At 49.6% G+C, this 21967-nt stretch overlaps 1 pseudogene; it reads left to right on the top strand.

Moving 5' to 3' along the window:
* LOC123743537 (B9 domain-containing protein 1-like) overlaps positions 1–8434 on the top strand; it is a 38347-nt pseudogene extending 29913 nt beyond the window's left edge.
* The last annotated feature ends 13533 nt before the right edge of the window (positions 8435–21967 follow it).

The raw sequence follows: 21967 nt of genomic DNA, 5'->3' as shown, positions 1-21967 counted from the left end.
CCAGTCAGTATCCTCCTCCTCTCCTCCTCCTCTCCTGGTCAGTCCAGTATCTCTCCTCCTCCTCTCCCCTGGTCAGTCGGCATCTCTCTCCTCCTCCTCCTCCTCCTCTCCTGGACAGTCGGTATCTCTCCTCCTCTCCCTCCTGCTCCTCCTCCTCTCCTGGTCAGTAGTATCTCTCCTCCTCCTCCTCCTCTCCTCTCTCCTGGACAGTCAGTATCTTCCTCCTCCTCCTCCTCCTCCTCTCCTGGTCAGTCAGTATCTCTCCTCCTCCCTCCTCCTCCTCTCCTGGACAGTCAGTATCTCTCCTCCTCCCCCTCCTCCTCCTCTCTCTGGTCAGTCAGTATCCTCTCCTCCTCCTCCTCCTCCTCCTCTCTCCCTGGACAGTCATATCTTCCTCTCCCTCCTCCTCCTCTCCTGGACAGTCAGTATCTCTCCTCCTCCTCCTCCTCCTCTCCTGGACAGTCAGATCTCTCCTCCTCCTCCTCCCTCCTCCTCCTCTCCCCTGGACAGTCAGTATCTCTCCTCCTCCTCCTCCTCCCTCCTCTCCTGGTCAGTCAGTATCTCTCCTCCTCCTCCTGGACAACCTCCTCCTCTCCTGGTCAGTCAGTATCTCTCCTCCTCCTCTCCTCCTCCTCTCCCTGGACAGTCAGTATCTCTCCTCCTCTCCTGGTCAGTCAGTATCTCTCCTCCTCCTCCTCTCCTGGACAGTCCCAGTATCCCCTCTCCTCCTCTCCTGGACAGTCATATCTCTCCCTCCTCTCCTCTCCTCTCCTGGTCAGTCATATCTCTCCTCCTCTCCTACCCTCATCTCCTCCTCTCCTGGTCAGTCATATCTCTCCTCTCCTCCTCTGCTCCTCCTCCTCTCCTGGACAGTCAGTATCTTCCCTCCTCCTCCTCCTCCTCCTCTCACGGACAGAGTTCATCTCTCCTCCTCCTCCTCCTCCTCCTCTCCTGGACAGTCAGGGTGTCTCCTCCTCTCCTCCTCTCCTCCTCTCCTGGACAGTCAGTATCTCTCCCTCCCCTCCTGGACAGTCAGTATCTCTCCTCTCCTCCTCTCTCTCTGGACAGTCAGTATCTCTCCTCCTCCTCCTCCTCCTCCTCTCCTGGACGGTCAGTATCTCTCCTCCTCCTCCTCCTCCTCCTCTCCCTGGTCAGTCAGTATCTCTCCTCCTCCTCCTCTCCCTGGTCAGTCCCAGTTTATCTCCCTCCTCCTCCTCTCCTGGTCAGTCAGTATCTCTCCTCCTCCTCTCCTGGACTCCTCTCCTGGTCAGTCAGTATCTCTCCTCCTCCTCCTCTCCTGGTCAGTCAGTATCTCCTCCTCCTCCTCCTCTCCTGGACAGTCAGTATCTCTCCTCCTCCTCTCTCCCCTGGCCAGTCAGTCTCACTCCTCTCCTGACGGCCTCTCCTCCCCCTCTCTGGTCAGTCAGTATCTCTCCTCCTCCTCCTGGTCCTTCTCTCCTCCTCTCCCTGGACGGTCAGTATCTCTCCCCCTCCCCTCCTCCCCTCCTCTGGACAGTCAGTATCTCTCCTCCTCTCCTGGTCACTCCTCCTCCTCTCCTGGTCAGTCAGTATCTCTCCTCCTCCTCCTCTCTGGACAGTCATATTTCTCACTCCTCCTCCTCTCCTGGTCAGTCATATCTCTCCTCCTCCTCTCTGACAGTCCAGTATCCTCCTCCTCCTCTCCTGGTCAGTCCAGTATCTCTCCTCCTCTCCGGTCAGTCAGTATCCCTCCTCCTCTCCTGGACAGTCGGTATCTCCCTCCTCCTCCTCTCTCCTCTCCTGGACAGTCAGTATCTCTCCTCCTCCTCCTCCTCCTCCTCCTCCTGGTCAGTCAGTATCTCTCCTCCTCCTCCCTCCTCCCTCTCCTCTCCTGGACAGTCAGTATCTCTCCTCCTCCTCCTCCTCTCTCCTCTCCTGGACATCAGTATCCTCCTCCTCCTCTCCTGGACATCGGTATCTCTCCTCCTCTCTCCTCTCCTGGTCAGTCATATCTCCCCCTCCTCCTCCTCCTCTCCTGGACAGTCCAGTATCTCTCCTCCTCCTGTCCTCTCCTCCTCTCCTGGACAGGCAGTATCTCTCCTCTCTCCTGGACATCATCCTCCTCCCTCTCTCCTGGTCAGTCCAGTATCTCTCCTCCTCCTCCTCCTGGCATCATATCTCCTCCTCCCTGTCACCCTCCCCCTCCTCCTCTCCTGGACGGTCAGTATCTCTCCTCCTCTCCTCTCCCCTCTCCTGGTCAGTCGAGTTCTCTCCTCCTCCTCCTCTCCTGGTCAGTCAGTATCTCTCCTCCTCTCCTGGACAGTCAGTATCTCTCCTCCTCTTCTGGCCAGTCAGTATCTCTCCTCCATTCTCTCCTGGTCTCAGTATTCCTCTCCTCCTCCTCTCCTGGACAGTCAGTATCTCTCCTCCCTCCTCCTCCTCCTCTCCTGGACAGTCAGTATCTCTCCTCCTCCTCCCTCCTCCTCCTGGACAGTCAGTATCTCTCCTCCTCCCTCCTTCCCTCTCCTGGACAGTCAGTGAATTCTCTCCTCCTCCTCTCCTGGACAGTCAGTATCTCTCCTCCCTCCTCCTCTCCTGGACAGTCAGTATCTCCTCCTCCTTCCCTCCTCCTCCTCCTCTCCCTGGACAGTCAGTATCTCCTCCTCCTCCTCCTCCTCCTCCTCTCCTGGTCGGTCGGTATCTCTCCTCTCTCCCTCCTGGACAGTCAGTATCTCCTCCTCCTCTCCTGGTCGTCAGTATCTCTCCTCCTCCTCTCCTTCGTCAGTATCTCTCTCTCCTGGTCAGTCAGTATCTCTCCTCCTCCTCTCCTGGACAGTCAGCTCTCTCTCCTCCTCCTCTCCTGGACAGTCGTATCTCTCCTCCTCCTCTCCTGGTCAGTCAGTATCTCTCCTCCCCTCTCCTGGACAGTCAGTATCTCTCCTCCTCTCCTGGTCGGTCAATTCTCTCCTCCTCCTCTCCTGGTCAGTCAGTATCTCTCCTCCTCCTCTCCTGGACAGTCAGTATCTCTCCTCCTCCTTCCTCCCCTCCTCCTCTCCTGGACAGTCAGTATCTCTCCTTCTCTCCTGGACAGTCGGTATCTCTCCTCCTCCTCCTTCTCCTCCTCCTCTCCTGGACAGTCAGTATCTCTCCCTCCTCTCCTCCTCCTCCTCCTCTCCTGGTCAGTCAGTATCTCCTCCTCCTCCTCCTCCTCCTCTCCTGGACAGTCGTATCTTCTCCTCCTCCTCCTCCTCTCCTGGACAGTCAGTGTCTCTCCTCCTCCTCCTCCTCCTCTCCTGGACATGTCAGTATCTCTCCTCCTCCTCCTCCTCTCCTGGACCAGTCAGTATCTCTCCTCTCTCCTCCTCCTTTCCTCCCTCTCCTGGACAGTCAGTATCTCTCCTCCCTCCTCCTCCTCTCCTGGACCAGTCAGTATCTCTCCCTCCTCCTCCTCCTCTCCTGGACAGGTCAGTATCTCTCCTCCTCCTCCTCCTCTCCCTGGACAGTCAGTATCTCTCCTCTCCTCCTCCTCCTCTCCTGGACCAGTCGTATCTCTCCTCCTCTCCTGGTAGTCAGTATCTCTCCTCTCTCCTCCTCCTCTCCTGGTCGGTCAGTATCTCTCCTCCTCCTCCTCCTCCTCCTCCTCCTCCCCTCCTGGTCAGTCATTCTCTCCTCCTCCCCTCCTCCTCCTCTCTCCTCCTCTCCTGGTCAGTCAGTATCTCTCCTCCTCCTCCTCCTCCTCTCCCTCCTCTCCTGGTCGTCGATCTTCCTCTCCTCCCCTCTCCTCCTCCTCCTCCTCCTCCTCTCCTGGTCAGTCATACTCTCCTCCTCCTCCTCCTCCTCCTCCTCCTCTCCTGGTCGTCAGTATTCCTCCTCCTCTCCTCCTCCTCACTCCTCCTCCTCCTCTCTCCTGGTCAGTCGTATCTCTCCTCCTCCTCCTCCTCCTCCTCCTCCCTCCTCTCTGGTCAGTCAGTATCTCTCCTCCTCCTCCTCCTCCTCCTCCTCCTCCTCCTCCTCTCCTGGTCAGTCAGTATCTCTCCTCCTCCTCCTCCTCCTCCTCCTCCTCCTCCTCCTCTCCTGGTCGTCAGTATCTCTCCTCCTCTCCTCCTCCTCCTCCTCCTCCTCCTCTCCTGGTCAGTCAGTATCTCTCCTCCTCCTCCTCCTCCTCCTCCTCTCCTGGACAGTCAGTATCTCCCTCCTCCTCCTCCTCTCCTGGACAGTCAGTTCTCTCCTCCTCCTCCTCCTCCTCCTCCTCCTCCTCTCCTGGACAGTCAGTATCTCTCCTCCTCTCCTGGTCAGTCAGTATCTCTCCTCCTCCTCCTCCTCCTCCTCCTCCTCCTCCTCCTCCTCCTCTCCTGGACAGTCAGTATCTCTCTCCTCCTCCTCCTCCTCTCCTGGACAGTCAGTATCTCTCCTCCTCCTCCTCCTCCTCCTCCTCCTCCTCCTCCTCTCCTGGACAGTCAGTATCTCTCCTCCTCCTCTCCTGGACAGTCAGTATCTCTCCTCCTCTCCTGGTCGGTCAGTATCTCTCCTCCTCCTCTCCTGGTCAGTCAGTATCTCTCCTCCTCTCCAGGACAGTCAGTATCTCTCCTCCTCTCCAGGTCAGTCAGTATCTCTCCTCCTCTCCAGGTCAGTCAGTATCTCTCCTCCTCTCCAGGTCAGTCAGTATCTCTCCTCTCCTGGTCAGTCAGTATCTCTCCTCTCCTGGTCAGTCAGTATCTCTCCTCCTCCTCCTCCTCCTCCTCCTCCTCTCCTGGTCAGTCAGTATCTCTCCTCCTCCTCCTCCTCCTCCTCCTCCTCCTCTCCTGGTCAGTCAGTATCTCTCCTCCTCCTCCTCTCCTGGACAGTCAGTATCTCTCCTCCTCTCTGGACAGTCAGTATCTCTCCTCCTCCTCCTCCTCCTCCTCTCCTGGTCAGTCAGTATCTCTCCTCCCTCCTCCTCCTCCTCCTCTCCTGGACAGTCAGTATCTCTCCTCCTCCTCCTCCTCTCCTGGTCAGTCAGTTATCTCTCCTCCTCCTCCTCCTCTCCTGGACAGTCAGTATCTCTCCTCCTCCTCTCCTGGTCAGTCAGTATCTCTCCTCCTCCTCTCCTGGACAGTCAGTATCTCTCCTCCTCTCCTGGACAGTCAGTATCTCTCCTCCTCCTCCTCCTCTCCTGGTCAGTCAGTATCTCTCCTCCTCCTCTCCTGGTCAGTCAGTATCTCTCCTCCTCCTCCTCCTCCTCCTCTCCTGGAGTCAGTATCTCTCCTCCTCCTCCTCCTCCTCCTCTCCTGGACAGTCAGTATCTCTCCTCCTCCTCCTCCTCTCCTGGTCAGTCAGTATCTCTCCTCCTCCTCCTCCTCTCCTGGACAGTCAGTATCTCTCCTCCTCCTCTCCTGGTCAGTCAGTATCTCTCCTCCTCCTCTCCTGGACAGTCAGTATCTCTCCTCCTCTCCTGGACAGTCAGTATCTCTCCTCCTCCTCCTCCTCTCCTGGTCAGTCAGTATCTCTCCTCCTCCTCTCCTGGACAGTCAGTATCTCTCCTCCTCCTCCTCCTCTCCTGGTCAGTCAGTATCTCTCCTCCTCCTCCTCCTCTCCTGGACAGTCAGTATCTCTCCTCCTCCTCTCCTGGTCAGTCAGTATCTCTCCTCCTCCTCTCCTGGTCAGTCAGTATCTCTCCTCCTCCTCCTCCTCTCCTGGTCAGTCAGTATCTCTCCTCTCCTCTCCTGGTCAGTCAGTATCTCTCCTCCTCTCCTGGTCAGTCAGTATCTCTCCTCCTCCTCCTCTCCTGGTCAGTCGTATCTCTCCTCCTCCTCCTCTCTCTCCTCTCCTGGTCAGTCAGTATCTCTCCTCCTCCTCCTCCTCCTCTCCTGGTCAGTCAGTATCTCTCCTCCTCCTCCTCCTCTCCTGGTCAGTCAGTATCTCTCCTCCTCCTCTCCTGGTCAGTCAGTATCTCTCCTCCTCCTCCTCCTCCTCCTCTCCTGGTCAGTCAGTATCTCTCCTCCTCCTCCTCCTCCTCCTCTCCTGGACAGTCAGTATCTCTCCTCCTCCTCCTCCTCTCCTGGTCAGTCAGTATCTCTCCTCCTCCTCCTCCTCTCCTGGACAGTCAGTATCTCTCCTCCTCCTCTCCTGGTCAGTCAGTATCTCTCCTCCTCCTCTCCTGGACAGTCAGTATCTCTCCTCCTCTCCTGGACAGTCAGTATCTCTCCTCCTCCTCCTCCTCTCCTGGTCAGTCAGTATCTCTCCTCCTCCTCTCCTGGACAGTCAGTATCTCTCCTCCTCCTCCTCCTCTCCTGGTCAGTCAGTATCTCTCCTCCTCCTCCTCCTCCTCTCCTGGACAGTCAGTATCTCTCCTCCTCCTCTCCTGGTCAGTCAGTATCTCTCCTCCTCCTCTCCTGGTCAGTCAGTATCTCTCCTCCTCCTCCTCCTCTCCTGGTCAGTCAGTATCTCTCCTCTCCTCTCCTGGTCAGTCAGTATCTCTCCTCCTCTCCTGGTCAGTCAGTATCTCTCCTCCTCCTCCTCTCCTGGTCAGTCAGTATCTCTCCTCCTCCTCCTCCTCTCTCCTCTCCTGGTCAGTCAGTATCTCTCCTCCTCCTCCTCCTCCTCTCCTGGTCAGTCAGTATCTCTCCTCTCTCCAGGACAGTCAGTATCTCTCCTCTCTCCTGGTCAGTCAGTATCTCTCCTCCTCTCCTGGTCAGTCAGTATCTCTCCTCTCTCCAGGACAGTCAGTATCTCTCCTCTCTCCTGGTCAGTCAGTATCTCTCCTCCTCCTCCTCCTCTCCTGGACAGTCAGTATCTCTCCTCCTCCTCTCTCCTGGTCAGTCAGTATCTCTCCTCCTCCTCCTCTCCTGGTCAGTCAGTATCTCTCCTCCTCCTCTCTCCTGGTCAGTCAGTATCTCTCCTCCTCCTCCTCTCCTGGTCAGTCAGTATCTCTCCTCCTCCTCTCTCCTGGTCAGTCAGTATCTCTCCTCCTCCTCCTCTCCTGGTCAGTCAGTATCTCTCCTCTCCTCTCCTGGTCAGTCAGTATCTCTCCCTCCTCTCCTGGTCAGTCAGTATCTCTCCTCCTCCTCCTCTCCTGGTCAGTCAGTATCTCTCCTCCTCCTCCTCCTCTCTCCTCTCCTGGTCAGTCAGTATCTCTCCTCCTCCTCCTCCTCCTCTCCTGGTCAGTCAGTATCTCTCCTCTCTTCCAGGACAGTCAGTATCTCTCCTCTCTCCTGGTCAGTCAGTATCTCTCCTCCTCTCCTGGTCAGTCAGTATCTCTCCTCTCTCCAGGACAGTCAGTATCTCTCCTCTCTCCTGGTCAGTCAGTATCTCTCCTCCTCCTCCTCCTCTCCTGGACAGTCAGTATCTCTCTCCTCCTCTCTCCTGGTCAGTCAGTATCTCTCCTCCTCCTCCTCTCCTGGTCAGTCAGTATCTCTCCTCCTCCTCTCTCCTGGTCAGTCAGTATCTCTCCTCCTCCTCCTCTCCTGGTCAGTCAGTATCTCTCCTCCTCCTCTCTCCTGGTCAGTCAGTATCTCTCCTCCTCCTCCTCTCCTGGTCAGTCAGTATCTCTCCTCCTCCTCCTCTCCTGGTCAGTCAGTATCTCTCCTCCTCTCCTGGTCAGTCAGTATCTCTCCTCCTCTCCTGGTCAGTCAGTATCTCTCCTCCTCCTCCTCCTCCTCTCCTGGTCAGTCAGTATCTCTCCTCCTCCTCCTCCTCCTCTCCTGGTCAGTCAGTATCTCTCCTCCTCCTCTCCTGGTCAGTCAGTATCTCTCCTCCTCCTCTCCTCTCCAGGTCAGTCAGTATCTCTCCTCTCCTGGTCAGTCAGTATCTCTCCTCCTCCTCCTCCTCCTCTCCTGGTCAGTCAGTATCTCTCCTCCTCTCCTGGTCAGTCAGTATCTCTCCTCTCTTGTTTTCAGACACACCAGAACCATCCCAATGTTTGTTCCTGAATCCACATCAAGACTCCAGAACTTCACAAGGTAGTGGGGTGTGTGTGTGTGTGTGTGTGTGTGTGTGTGTGTGTGTGTCTTACTGTGTGTTACTGTGTGCTAAATGCTGGGGGGCTAAGTGTGTGTGTGTGTTTCTCTACAGTTGGCTGCTGGGTCGGCGTCCAGAGTTCACTGATCCGAAGTAGTGGCCCAGGAGAGGGCAGAGAAGGTAGGTCTAAAGTAGTGGCCCAGGGAGAAGGTAGGCCTAAAGTAGTGGCCCAGGGAGAAGGTAGGTCTAAAGTAGTGGCCCAGGGAGAAGGTAGGCCTAAAGTAGTGGCCCAGAGGGCAGAGAAGGTAGGCCTAAAGTAGTGGCCCAGAGGGCAGAGAAGGTAGGCCTAAAGTAGTGGCCCAGAGGACAGAGAAGGTAGGCCTAAAGTAGTGGCCCAGAGGACAGAGAAGGTAGGCCTAAAGTAGTGGCCCAGGGAGAAGGTAGGCCTAAAGTAGTGGCCCAGGGAGAAGGTAGGCCTAAAGTAGTGGCCCAGGGAGAAGGTAGGCCTAAAGTAGTGGCCCAGGGAGAAGGTAGCCTAAGTAGTGGCCCAGAGGGCAGAGAAGGTAGGCCTAAAGTAGTGGCCCAGGGAGAAGGTAGGCCCAAAGTAGTGGCCCAGGGAGAAGGTAGGCCTAAAGTAGTGGCCCAGGGAGAAGGTAGGCCTAAAGTAGTGGCCCAGAGGGCAGAGAAGGTAGGCCTAAAGTAGTGGCCCAGAGGACAGAGAAGGTAGGCCTAAAGTAGTGGCCCAGAGGACAGAGAAGGTAGGCCTAAAGTAGTGGCCCAGGGAGAAGGTAGGCCTAAAGTAGTGGCCCAGGGAGAAGGTAGGCCTAAAGTAGTGGCCCAGAGGGCAGAGAAGGTAGGCCTAAAGTAGTGGCCCAGGGAGAAGGTAGGCCTAAAGTAGTGGCCCAGGGAGAAGGTAGGCCTAAAGTAGTGGCCCAGGGAGAAGGTAGGCCTAAAGTAGTGGCCCAGGGAGAAGGTAGGCCTAAAGTAGTGGCCCAGAGGGCGAGAAGGTAGGCCTAAAGTAGTGGCCCAGGAGAAGGTAGGCCTAAAGTAGTGGCCCAGAGGACAGAGAAGGTAGGCCTAAAGTAGTGGCCCAGAGGGCAGAGAGAAGGTAGGCCTAAAGTAGTGGCCCAGGGAGAAGGTAGGCCTAAAGTAGTGGCCCAGAGGGCAGAGAAGGTAGGCCTAAAGTAGTGGCCCAGGGAGGAAGGTAGGCCTAAAGTAGTGGCCCAGGGAGAAGGTAGGCCTAAAGTAGTGGCCCAGGGAGAAGGTAGGCCTAAAGTAGTGGCCCAGGGAGAAGGTAGGCCTAAGTAGTGGCCCAGAGGGCAGAGAAGGTAGGCCTAAAAGTAGTGGCCCAGAGGACAGAGAAGGTAGGCCTAAAGTAGTGGCCCAGAGGACAGAGAAGGTAGGCCTAAAGTAGTGGCCCAGGGAGAAGGTAGGCCTAAAGTAGTGGCCCAGGGAGAAGGTAGGCCTAAAGTAGTGGCCCAGGAGAAGGTGAGGCCTAAAGTAGTGGCCCAGAGGGCAGAGAAGGTAGGCCTAAAGTAGTGGCCCAGGGAGAAGGTAGGCCTAAGTAGTGGCCCAGGAGAAGGTAGGCCCAAAGTAGTGGCCCAGGGAGAAGGTAGGCCTAAAGTAGTGGCCCAGAGGGCAGAGAAGGTAGGCCTAAAGTAGTGGCCCAGAGGACAGAGAAGGTAGGCCTAAAGTAGTGGCCCAGAGGACAGAGAAGGTAGGCCTAAAGTAGTGGCCCAGGGGAAGGTAGGCCTAAAGTAGTGGCCCAGGGAGAAGGTAGGCCTAAAGTAGTGGCCCAGGGAGAAGGTGAGGCCTAAAGTAGTGGCCCAGAGGGCAGAGAAGGTAGGCCTAAAGTAGTGGCCCAGGGAGAAGGTAGGCCTAAAGTAGTGGCCCAGGGAGAAGGTAGGCCTAAAGTAGTGGCCCCAGGGGAGAAGGTAGGCCTAAAGTAGTGGCCCAGAGGGCAGAGAAGGTAGGCCTAAAGTAGTGGCCCAGGGAGAAGGTAGGCCTAAAGTAGTGGCCCAGAGGACAGAGAAGGTAGGCCTAAAGTAGTGGCCCACGGGGAGAAGGTAGGCCTAAAGTAGTGGCCCAGAGGGCAGAGAAGGTAGGCCTCAAGTAGTGGCCCAGGGGAGAAGGTAGGCCTAAAGTAGTGGCCCAGAGGGCAGAGAAGGTAGGCCTAAAGTAGTGGCCCAGGGAGAAGGTAGGCCTAAAGTAGTGGCCCAGGGAGAAGGTAGGCCTAAAGTAGTGGCCCAGAGGGCAGAGAAGGTAGGCCTAAAGTAGTGGCCCAGGGAGAAGGTAGGCCTAAAGTAGTGGCCCAGAGGACAGAGAAGGTAGGCCTAAAGTAGTGGCCCAGGGAGAAGGTAGGCCTAAAGTAGTGGCCCAGAGGGCAGAGAAGGTAGGCCTAAAGTAGTGGCCCAGGGAGAAGGTAGGCCTAAAGTATTGGCCCAGAGGGCAGAGAAGGTAGGCCTAAAGTATTGGCCCAGAGGGCAGAGAAGGTAGGCCTAAATTAGTGGCCCAGAGGACAGAGAAGGTAGGCCTAAAGTAGTGGCCCAGGGAGAAGGTAGGCCTAAAGTAGTGGCCCAGGGAGAAGGTAGGCCTAAAGTAGTGGCCCAGGGAGAAGGTAGGCCTAAAGTAGTGGCCCAGAGGACAGAGAAGGTAGGCCTAAAGTAGTGGCCCAGAGGACAGAGAAGGTAGGCCTAAAGTAGTGGCCCAGAGGACAGAGAAGGTAGGCCTAAAGTAGTGGCCCAGGGAGAAGGTAGGCCTAAAGTAGTGGCCCAGGGAGAAGGTAGGCCTAAAGTAGTGGCCCAGAGGGCAGAGAAGGTAGGCCTAAAGTAGTGGCCCAGGGAGAAGGTAGGCCTAAAGTAGTGGCCCAGGGAGAAGGTAGGCCTAAAGTAGTGGCCCAGAGGGCAGAGAAGGTAGGCCTAAAGTAGTGGCCCAGGGAGAAGGTAGGCCCTAAAGTAGTGGCCCAGAGGACAGAGAAGGTAGGCCTAAAGTAGTGGCCCAGGAGAAGGTAGGCCTAAAGTAGTGGCCCAGAGGGCAGAGAAGGTAGGCCTAAAGTAGTGGCCCAGGGAGAAGGTAGGCCTAAAGTAGTGGCCCAGAGGGCAGAGAAGGTAGGCCTAAAGTAGTGGCCCAGGGAGAAGGTAGGCCTAAAGTAGTGGCCCAGGGAGAAGGTAGGCCTAAAGTAGTGGCCCAGAGGGCAGAGAAGGTAGGCCTAAAGTAGTGGCCCAGGGAGAAGGTAGGCCTAAAGTAGTGGCCCAGAGGACAGAGAAGGTAGGCCTAAAGTAGTGGCCCAGGGAGAAGGTAGGCCTAAAGTAGTGGCCCAGGGAGAAGGTAGGCCTAAAGTAGTGGCCCAGAGGACCTAGAAGGTAGGCCTAAAGTAGTGGCCCAGGGAGAAGGTAGGCCTAAAGTAGTGGCCCAGAGGGCAGAGAAGGTAGGCCTAAAGTAGTGGCCCAGGGAGAAGGTAGGCCAAAGTAGTGGCCCAGAGGGCAGAGAGAAGGTAGGCCTAAGTAGTGGCCCAGAGGACAGAGAAGGTAGGCCTAAAGTAGTGGCCCAGGGAGAAGGTAGGCCTAAAGTAGTGGCCCAGGGAGAAGGTAGGCCTAAAGTAGTGGCCCAGAGGGCAGAGAAGGTAGGCCTAAAGTAGTGGCCCAGAGGACAGAGAAGGTAGGCCTAAAGTAGTGGCCCAGAGGACAGAGAAGGTAGGTCTAAAGTAGTGGCCCAGGAGAGGGCAGAGAAGGTAGGCCTAAAGTAGTGGCCCAGGGAGAAGGTTCGGCCTAAAGTGGTGGCCCAGGGAGAGGACAGAGAAGGTAGGCCTAAAGTAGTGGCCCAGAGGACAGAGAATGTAGGCCCCGAAGTAGTGGCCCAGGGAGAGGACAGAAGGTAGGCCTAAAGTAGTGGCCCAGAGGGCAGAGAAGGTAGGCCTAAAGTAGTGGCCCAGAGGGCAGAGAAGGTAGGCCTAAAGTAGTGGCCCAGGGAGAAGGTAGGCCTAAAGTAGTGGCCCAGAGGGCAGTAGTGGCCCAGAGGGCAGAGAAGGTAGGCCTAAAGTAGTGGCCCAGGGGGCAGAGAAGGTAGGCCTAAAGTAGTGGCCCAGAGGGCAGAGAAGGTAGGCCTAAAGTAGTGGCCCAGAGGGTAGAGAAGGTAGGTCTAAAGTAGTGGCCCAGAGGGCAGAGAAGGTAGGTCTAAAGTAGTGGCCCAGGGAGGGACAGAGAAGGTAGGCCTAAAGTAGTGGCCCAGGGAGAGGACAGAGAAGGTAGGCCTAAAGTAGTGGCCCAGAGGAGAGAGAAGGTAGGCCTAAAGCAGTGGCCCAGAGGGGGCAGAGAAGGTAGGCCTAAAGTAGTGGCCCAGAGGGTAGAGAAGGTAGGTCTAAAGTAGTGGCCCAGAGGGCAGAGAAGGTAGGTCTAAAGTAGTGGTCCAGGGAGAGGACAGAGAAGGTAGGCCTAAAGTAGTGGCCCAGAGGAGAGAAGGTAGGCCTAAAGTAGTGGCACAGAGGGCAGAGAAGGTAGGCCTAAAGTAGTGGCCCAGAGGGCAGAGAAGGTAGGCCTAAAGTAGTGGCCCAGAGGGCAGAGAAGGTAGGCCTAGTAGTGGCCCAGAGGGCAGAGAAGGTAGGCTCTAAAGTAGTGGCCCAGAGGACAGAGAAGGTAGGTCTAAAGTAGTGGACCAGGGAGAGGGCAGAGAAGGTAGGTCTAAAGTAGTGGCCCAGGAGGGCAGAGAAGGTAGGCCTAAAGTAGTGGCCCAGAGGGTAGAGAAGGTAGGCCTAAAGTAGTGGCCCAGAGGGCAGAGAAGGTAGGTCTAAAGTAGTGGCCCAGGGAGAAGGTAGGCCTAAAGTAGTGGCCCAGAGGGCAGAGAAGGTAGGCCTAAAGTAGTGGCCCAGAGGGTAGAGAAGGTAGGCCTAAAGTAGTGGCCCAGAGGGCAGAGAAGGTAGGTCTAAAGTAGTGGCCCAGGGGACTATAATGTATCCTGGTGTCTCTCTCTCTACCATCTTTAAATGTAATCCTGGTGTCTCTCTCTCTACCATCTTTAAATGTATCCTGGTATCTCTATCTCTCTCTCTCTCTACCATCTTTAAATGTATCCTGGGTGTCTCTCTCTCTCTCTACCATCTTTAAATGTATCCCGGTGTCTCTCTCTCTCTCTCTACCATCTTAAATGTATCCTGGTGTCTCTCTCTCTCTCTACCATCTTTAAATGTATCCTGGTGTCTCTCTCTCTCTACCATCTTTAAATGTATCCTGGTGCTCTCTCTCTCTCTACCATCTTTAAATGTATCCTGGTGTCTCTCTCTACCATCTTTAAATGTATCCTGGTGTCTCTCTCTCTCTACCATCTTTAAATGTAGTCCTGGTGTCTCTCTCTCTCTGCCATCTTTAAATGTATCCCTGGTGTCTCTCTCTCTCTCTCTCTCTCTGCCATCTTTAAATGTATCCTGGTGTCTCTCTCTCTCTCTCTCTCTCTCTACCATCTTTAAATGTATCCTGGTGTCTCTCTCTCTCTACCATCTTTAAATGTATCTGGTGTCTCTCTCTCTCTGCCATCTTTAAATGTATCCTGGTGTCTCTCTCTCTCTCTACCATCTTTAAATGTATCCTGGTGTCTCTCTCTCTCTCTCTACCATCTTTAAATATATCCTGGTGTTTTCTCTACCATCTTTAAATGCATCCTGGTGTTCTCTCTCTCTCTACCATCTTTAAATGTATCCTGGTGTCTCTCTCGCTCTACCATCTTTAAATAGCATCCTTCTCTCTCTCTCTCTCTCTCTCTCTCTCTACCATCTTTAAATGTATCCTGGTCTCTCTCTCTCTCTCTCTCTCTCTCTCTCTCTACCATCTTTAAATGTATCCTGTGTCTCTCTCTCTCTCTACCATCTTTAAATGTATCCTGGTGTCTCTCTCTCTCTCTACCCTATCTTTAAATGTATCCTGGTGTCTCTCTCTCTCTCTACCATCTTTAAATGTATCCTAGTGTCTCTCTCTCTCTCTCTACCATCTTTAAATGTATCCTGGTGTCTCTCTCTCTCTCTACCATCTTTAAATGTATCCTGGTGTCTCTCTCTCTCTCTACCATCTTTAAGTATGATCCTGGTGTCTCTCTCTCTCTCTCTCTCTCTACCATCTTTAAATGCATCCTGGTCTCTCTCTCTCTCTCTCTCTGTCTCTCTCTCTCTCTCTACCATCTTTAAATGTATCCTGGTGTCTCTCTCTCTCTCTACCATCTTTAAATGTATCCCGGTGTCTCTCTCTCTCTCTCTCTCTCTACCATCTTTAAATGTATCCTGGTCTCTCTCTCTCTCTCTACCATCTTTAAATGTATCCTGGTGTCTCTCTCTCTCTACCATCTTTTAAATGTATCCTGGTGTTTCTCTCTCTCTCTCTCTCTCTCTACCATCTTTAAATGTATCCTGCTCTCTCTCTCTCTACCATCTTTAAATGTATCCTGTCTCTCTCTCTCTCTCTACCATCTTTAAATGTATCCTGGTGTCTCTCTCTCTCTCTACCATCTTTAAATGTATCCTGGTGTCTCTCTCTCTCTACCATCTTTAAATGTATCCTGGTGTCTCTCTCTCTCTACCATCTTTAAATGTATCCTGGTGTCTCTCTCTCTCTCTCTCTCTACCATCTTTAAATGTATTCCTGGTGTCTCTCTCTCTCTCTACCATCTTTAAATGTATCCTGGTGTCTCTCTCTCTCTCTACCATCTTTAAATGTATCCTGGTATCTCTCTCTCTCTCTACCATCTTTAAATGTATCCTGGTGTCTCTCTCTCTCTACCATCTTTAAATGTATCCTGGTGTTCTCTCTCTCTCTACCTATCTTTAAATGTATTGTGTTCTCTCTTCTACCATCTTTAAGATGTATCCTGGTGTCTCTCTCTCTTACCATCTTTAAATGTATGATCCGGGTGTCTGTCTCTCCTACCATCTTTAAATGTACCGGTGTCTCCTCTCTACATCTTAAATGTATCCTGTGTCTCTCTATCTCTACCATCTTTAAAGTATCCTGGTGTCTCTCTCTCTCTCTCTCTACCATCTTTAAATTGTATCCTGGTGTCTCTCTCTCTACCATCTTTAAATGTATCCTGTGTCTCTACCACAAATGTATCCTGGTGTTAAAATATCTCTTCTCTCTACCACTCTTTAAATGTATCCTGGTGTCTCTCTCTCTACCATCTTTAAATGTATCCTGGTGTCTCTCTCTCTCTCTCTCTCTACCAAATCTTTAAGTGCATCCTAAATATATATGTTTATCTATATATGTCTCTACAAATGTTTAAATGTATTCTACCTGTCTCTCTCTCTCTCTCTCTCTATCTCTCTCTACCATCTTTTAAATGTATCCTGGTTTAATACTCTCTCTCTCTCTCTACCCAAATATTTAAATGTATCCCGGTGCTCTCTCTCTACCATCTTTAAATGTATCCTGGTGTCTTCTCTCTACTATTTTTAAATGTTATGTGTCCTGGCTCTATCTCTCTCTCTCTACCATCTTTAAATGTATCCTGGTGTTCTCTCTCTCTACCATCTTTAAATGTATCCTGTATCTCTCTCTCTACCAATATTTAAATGTATCCTGGTTCTCTCTCTACCATCTTTGAAATGTATCGTCTGGTGTATATTCTCTCTACCATCTTTCAAATGTATCCTGGTGTCTCTCTCTCTCTCTCTACCATCTTTAATGTATCCTGGTGTCTCTCTCTCTTCTCTCTCTCTGTCTCTCTACCATCTTTAAATGTATCCTGATTGTCTCTCTCTCTCTCTACCATCTTTAAATGTATCCTGGTCTCTCTCTCTCTACCATCTTTAAATGTATCCTGGTGTTCTCTCTCTCTCTCTACCATCTTTAAATGTTATCCTGGTGTTCTCTCTCTCTCTCTTTACCATCTTTAAATGTATCCTGGTGTCTCTCTCTCTCTCTCTCTCTCTCTCTACCATCTTTAAATGTATCCTGGTGTCTCTCTCTCTCTACCATCTTTAAATATATCCTGGTGTTTCCTCTCTCTCTCTACCATCTTTTAAATGTATCCTGGTGTTCTCTCTCTCTCTCTCTCTCTACCATCTTTAAATGTATCCTGGTGTCTCTCTCTTTTACCATCTTTTAGAAATGTATCCTGGTGTCTCTCTCTCTCTACCATCTTTAAATGTATCCTGGTGTCTCTCTCTCTCTCTACCATCTCTTAAATGTATCCTGGTGTCTCTCTCTCTCTCTCTCTCTCCTACCATCTTTAAATGTATCCTGGTGTCTCTCTCTCCCTAATCTTTAAATGTATCCCTGGTGTTTCTCTCTCTCTCTCTCTACCATCTTTAAATGTATCCCGGTGTCTCTCTCTCTCTCTACCATCTTTAAATGTATCCTGGTTGTGTCTCTCTCTCTCTACCATCTTTAAATGTATCCTGAGTGTCTCTCTCTCTCTCTACCATCTTTAAATGTATCCTGGTGATTTCTCTCTCTCTACCATCTTTAAATGTATCCTGGTGTCTCTCTCTCTCTCTCTCTTACCATCTTCTAAAAATGTATCCTGTGTCTCTCTCTCTCTACCATCTTTAAATGTATCCTGGTGTCTCTCTCTCTACCATCTTGTAAATGTAGTGTCTCTCTCTGTCCATCTTTAAATGTATCCTGGTGTCTCTTCTCTCTCTCTCTACCAATCTTTAAATGTATCCTGGTGTCTCTCTCTCTCACCATCTTTAAATGTATCCTTGGTGTTCTCTCTACCATCTTTAAATGTATCTTGGTGTCTCTCTGCCGTCACTCTCTACCATCTTTAAATATATCCTGGTGTCTTATACTCTCTCTCTACCATCTTTAAATGTATCCTGGTGTTTTCTCTCTCTCTCTCTCTCTCTCTACCATCTTTAAATATATCCATTGTCTCTCTCTCTCTCTACCATCTTTAAATGTTATCCTGGTGTCTCTCTCTCTCTACCATCTTTAAATGTATCCTGGTGTTCTCTCTCTCTCTCTCTCTCTACCATCTTTAAATATATCCTGGTGTCTCTCTCTCTCTCTACCATCTTTAAATGTATCCTGGTGTTCTCTCCTCTCTCTACCATCTTTAAATGTATCCTGGTGTTTTCTCTGTCTCTCTCTCTCTACCATCTTTAAATGTATCCTGGTGTCTCTCTCTCTCTTTACCTTATCTTTAAATGAGTATCCTGGTGTCTCTCTCTCTCTCTACCATCTTTAAATGTATCCTGGTGTCTCTCTCTCTACCATCTTTAAATGTATCCTGGTGTCTCTCTCTCTCTCTCTCTCTACCATCTTTAAATGTTATCCTGGTGTCTCTCTCTCTCTCTCTACCATCTTTTAAAATGTATCCTGTGTCTCTCTCTCTCTCTACCATCTTTAAATGTATCCTGGTGTCTCTCTCTCTCTCTCTACCATCTTTAAATGTATCCTGGTGTCTCTCTCTCTCTCTCTCTACCATCTTTAAATGATCCTGGTGTCTCTCTCTACCATCTTTAAATGTATCCTGGTGTCTCTCTCTCTCTACCATCTTTAAAATTGTATCCTGGTGTCCTCTCTCTCTCTCTCTCTCTCTACCATCTTTAAATGTTATCCTGGTGTCTCTCTCTCTCTCTCTGTCTTTAAATGTATCCATGGTGTCTCTCTCTCTCTACTTTCATCTTTAAATGTATCCTGGTGTTCTCTCTCTCTCTCTCTACCATCTTTTAAATGTATCCTGGTGTCTCTCTCTCTCTACCATCTTTAAATGTATCCTGGTGTCTCTCTCTCTCTCTCTACCATCTTTTAAATGTATCCTGGTGTCTCTCTCTACCATCTTTAAATGTATCCTGGTGTCTCTCTCTCTCTCTGCCATCTTTAAATGTATCCTGGTGTCTCTCTCGCTCTACCATCTTTAAATGTATCCTGGTCTCTCTCTGTCTCTCTCTCTCTCTCTCTCTCTACCATCTTTAAATGTATCCTGGTCTCTGTCTCTCTCTCTCTACCATCTTTAAATGTATCCTGGTGTCTCTCTCTCTCTCTCTACCATCTTTAAATGTATCCTGGTGTCTTCTCTCTCTCTCTACCATCTTTAAATGTATCCTGGTGATCTCTCTCTCTCTACCATCTTTAAATGTATTCTGGTGTCTCTCTCTCTCTCTCTACCATCTTTAAATGTATCCTGGTGTCTCTCTCTCTCTCTCTACCATCTTTAAATGATCCTGGTCTCTCTCTCTCTCTACCATCTTTAAATGTATCCTATCTCTTCTCTCTCTCTCTCTCTCTCTCTCTACCATCTTTAAATGTATCCTGGTGTCTCTCTCTCTCTACCATCTTGTATCTCTCTCTCTCTCTCTCTACCATCTTTAAATGCTTATCCTGGTGTCTCTCTCTCTCTCTGCAAATGCTAATGTGTTGGAAAAAAAAAATATACCATCTTTAAATGTATCCTGGTGCTCTCTCTCTCTCTCTACCATCTTTAAATGTATCCTGGTGCTCTCTCTCTCTCTCTACCATGCTTAAATGTATCCTGGTGTCTCTCTCTCTCTCTCTCTACCATCTTTAAATGTATCCTGGTGTCTCTCTCTCTCTCTCTCTACCATCTTTAAATATATCCATAGTGTTTTTCTCTCTCTCTCTCTCTCTCTACCATCTTTAAATGTATCCTGGTGTCTCTCTCTCTCTCTCTACCATCTTTAAATGTATCCTGGTGTCTCTCTCTACCATCTTTAAATGTATCCTGGTGTCTCTCTCTCTCTCTCTCTACCATCTTTAAATGTATCCTGGTGTCTCTCTCTCTCTACCATCTTTAAATGTATCCTGGTGTCTCTCTCTCTCTACCATCTTTAAATGTATCCTGGTGTCTCTCTCTCTCTCTCTCTCTACCATCTTTAAATGTATCCTGGTTTCTCTCTCTCTCTCTCTCTCTCTCTACCATCTTTAAATGTATCCTGGTGTTTTCTCTGTGCTAAATGCATCCTGGTGTCTCTCTCTCTACCATCTTTAAATGTATCCTGGTGTCTCTCTCTCTCTCTCTCTCTCTCTACCATCTTTAAATGTATCCTGGTGTCTCTCTCTCTCTACCATCTTTAAATGTATCCTGGTGTTCTCTCTCTACCATCTTTAAATGTATCCTGGTGTCTCTCTCTCTCTCCTACCATCTTTAAATGTTGTCCTGGTGTCTCTCTCTCTCTCTCTACCATCTTTAAATGTATCCTGGTGTTCTTCTCTCTCTCTCTCTCTACCATCTTTGAATGTATCCCTGGATTCTCTCTCTCTCTACCATCTTTAAATGTATCCTGGTGTCTCTCTCTCTCTTCTAACATCTTTAAATATATCCTGGTGTTTCTCTCTCTCTCTCTACCATCTTTAAATGTATCCTGGTGTTCTCTCTCTCTCTCTACCATCTTTTGTATCCTGGTGTCTCTCTCTCTCACCATCTTTAAATGTATCCTTGTTCTCTCTCTCTCTCTCTCTACCATCTTTAAATGTATCCTGGTGTCTCTCTCTCTCTCTCTACCATCTTTAAATGTATCCTGGTGTCTCTCTCTCTCTACCATCTTTAAAATGTATCCTGGTCCTCTGTCCTCTCTCTCTCTCTCTACCATCTTTAAATGATCCTGGTTTTCTCTCTCTCTCTCTACCATCTTTAAATGTATCCTGGTGTCTCTCTCTCTCTACCATCTTTAAATGTATCCTGGTGTCTCTCTCTCTCTCTCTACCATCTTTAAATGTATCCTGGTGTCTCTCTACCATCTTTAAATGCATCCTGGTGTCTCTCTCCTCTCTCTCTCTCACCATCTTTAGACTATGTCCTGGGTGTCTCTCTCAAGTAGGTGTCTCTCTCTCTCTACCATCTTTAAATGCTTATCCTGGTGTTTTCTCTCTCTCTCTCTACCATCTTTAAATATATCCTGGGTGTCTCTCTACCATCTTTAAATGCATCCTGGTGTCTCTCTCTTTCTCTACCATCTTAAATGTATCCTGGTGTCTCTCTCTCTCTACCATCTTTAAAATGTATCCTGGTGTCTCTCTCTCTCTCTCTCAGTTCTCTCTACCATCTTTAAATGTATCCTAAGGTGTCTCTCTCTCTCTTACCATCTTTAAATGTATCCTGGTGTTCTCTCTCTCTCTCTCTACCATCTGCTCAAAGGATCCTGGTTCTCTCTCTTTCTCCTACCATCTTCAAATGTATCCTGGGTGTCTCTCTCTCTCTCTACCATCTTTAAAATGTTAATCTGGTGTTCTCTCTACCATCTTTAAATGATCCCTGGCTTCTCTCTCTCTACCATCTTTAAATGCATCCTGGTGTCTCTCTCTCTCTACCATCTTTAAATGTATCCTGGTGTCTCTCTCTACGATCTTTAAATGTATCCCTGGTGTCTCTCTCTCTCTCTCTCTACCATCTTTAAATGTATCCTGGTGTTTCTCTCTCTCTACCATCTTTAAAGTTATCCCTGGTCTCTCTCTCTCTCTAATCCATCTTTAAATGTATCCTGGTTCTCTCTCTCTACCATCTTTAAATGTATCCTGGTGTCTCTCTCTCTCTACCATCTTTAAATGTATTCTGGTTTCTCTGTCTCTCTCTCTCTCTCTCTACCATCTTTAAATGTATCTGGTTCTCCCCAATCTTGAAAAATATCTGGTCTCTCTCTCTCTCTACGATCTTTAAAATGTATCCTGGTGTCCCCCTCTCTCTCTTCCATCTTTTTAAATGTATCCATGCGTTCTCTCTCTCTCTTACCATTTGAAAGATCCTGGTGCTCTCCCCCCCCCCTACCATCTAAATTGGTGTTTAAACTGAATATTTAAAAAAATAAGTTCTGTCTCTAAATTAAAGTGGTCCTAATTTAAATATGTGTCCTAATTTAAATATCCAGACCGATTTTAAACGCATCCCTGGTGCTCTCTCTCTCTCTACGATCTGAAAAGTATTGGTGTTCTCCTCTCTCTCTCTACGATCTTGAAAGTATCTGCGTTGTCTCTCTCTAATCTTTAAATGTATCTGGTGTCTCTCTCTCTCTACATCTTTAAAAATTGGTGTCTCTACATCTTTAAATGCATCCTGGTGTCTCTCTCTTCTTACATCTTTAAATATAGTCTACATTAAATTATTGGTGTTTCTCTCTACATCTTAAAATATCTGGTGCTCTCTCTCTCTCTACATCTTTAAATAATCCTGGTGCTCTACCATCTTAAATGCATCCCGGTGTTCTAATTTTAAATGCGTTGGTCTTCCTAATTAAAGTATGCCTCACTCTACATCTTTAAATGTATCTGGTGTCCTCCTCGCTACATCTTTAATGGTCTCTCTCTACCATCTTTAAAGGCATCCCTGGTGTCTCTCTCTCTCTCTACCATCTTTAAATGTATCCGGGGTCTCTCTCTCTCACCATCTTTAAAATTGGTGTTCTCTCTTATTCTCTTACCATTTTAAATGATGAGTTCTCTAATAAAACTGGTCCCTCTCTACCATCTTTAAAGTATCTGGTGTTCTCCTAATAAATATTGGGCCCCTCTCTCTCTCTACCATCTTTAAATGTATTGGTGTTCAATTTTAAATGATGGCCCCCCCCTCTACCATCTAAAATGTATCCCGGTGTTCTCTCTCTCTCACCATCTTTAAATGTATCCTGGTGCCTAATTAAATAGGCTCTCTCTCTAATTTTAAAGATCTGGCTCCAGATCTCTACCATCTTTAAATGTATCCTGGCTCTCTCTCTCTACCATCTAAAACCAGGGTGTCTCTCTAATTAGGGCTCTCTAATTTAAAATTGGTGTTCTCTCTACATCTTTAAATGTATCCTGGTGGCCTCTCTTACATCAAAATACATTTAATGTATGGGTCTCTCTACCATCTTAAAATAGTTCTTCTAAATTTTAAAGTATGGTGTCTCCCTCTCTCTCTAATCTTTAAAGTATCGGTGTCTCTCTCTACATCTTTAAATGTATGACCCTCTCTCTACCATCTTTAAATGATCTGGTGTCTTCTACCATTCAAATATATGGGTTCTCTCTAGATCTTTAAATGTATCTGGTGCTCTCTCTACCATCTTTAAATGTACCGGTGTCTTTAATTGAAGTAGGTAAAAAGACTCTCAATTAAAGATGGTTTTCTCTTAATC

The sequence above is a fragment of the Salmo salar genome, chromosome ssa06 (assembly GCF_905237065.1).
Source record: "Salmo salar chromosome ssa06, Ssal_v3.1, whole genome shotgun sequence".
Classification (NCBI taxonomy): Eukaryota; Metazoa; Chordata; class Actinopteri; order Salmoniformes; family Salmonidae; genus Salmo; species Salmo salar.
This window is presented reverse-complemented; position numbering and strand designations above follow the sequence as displayed.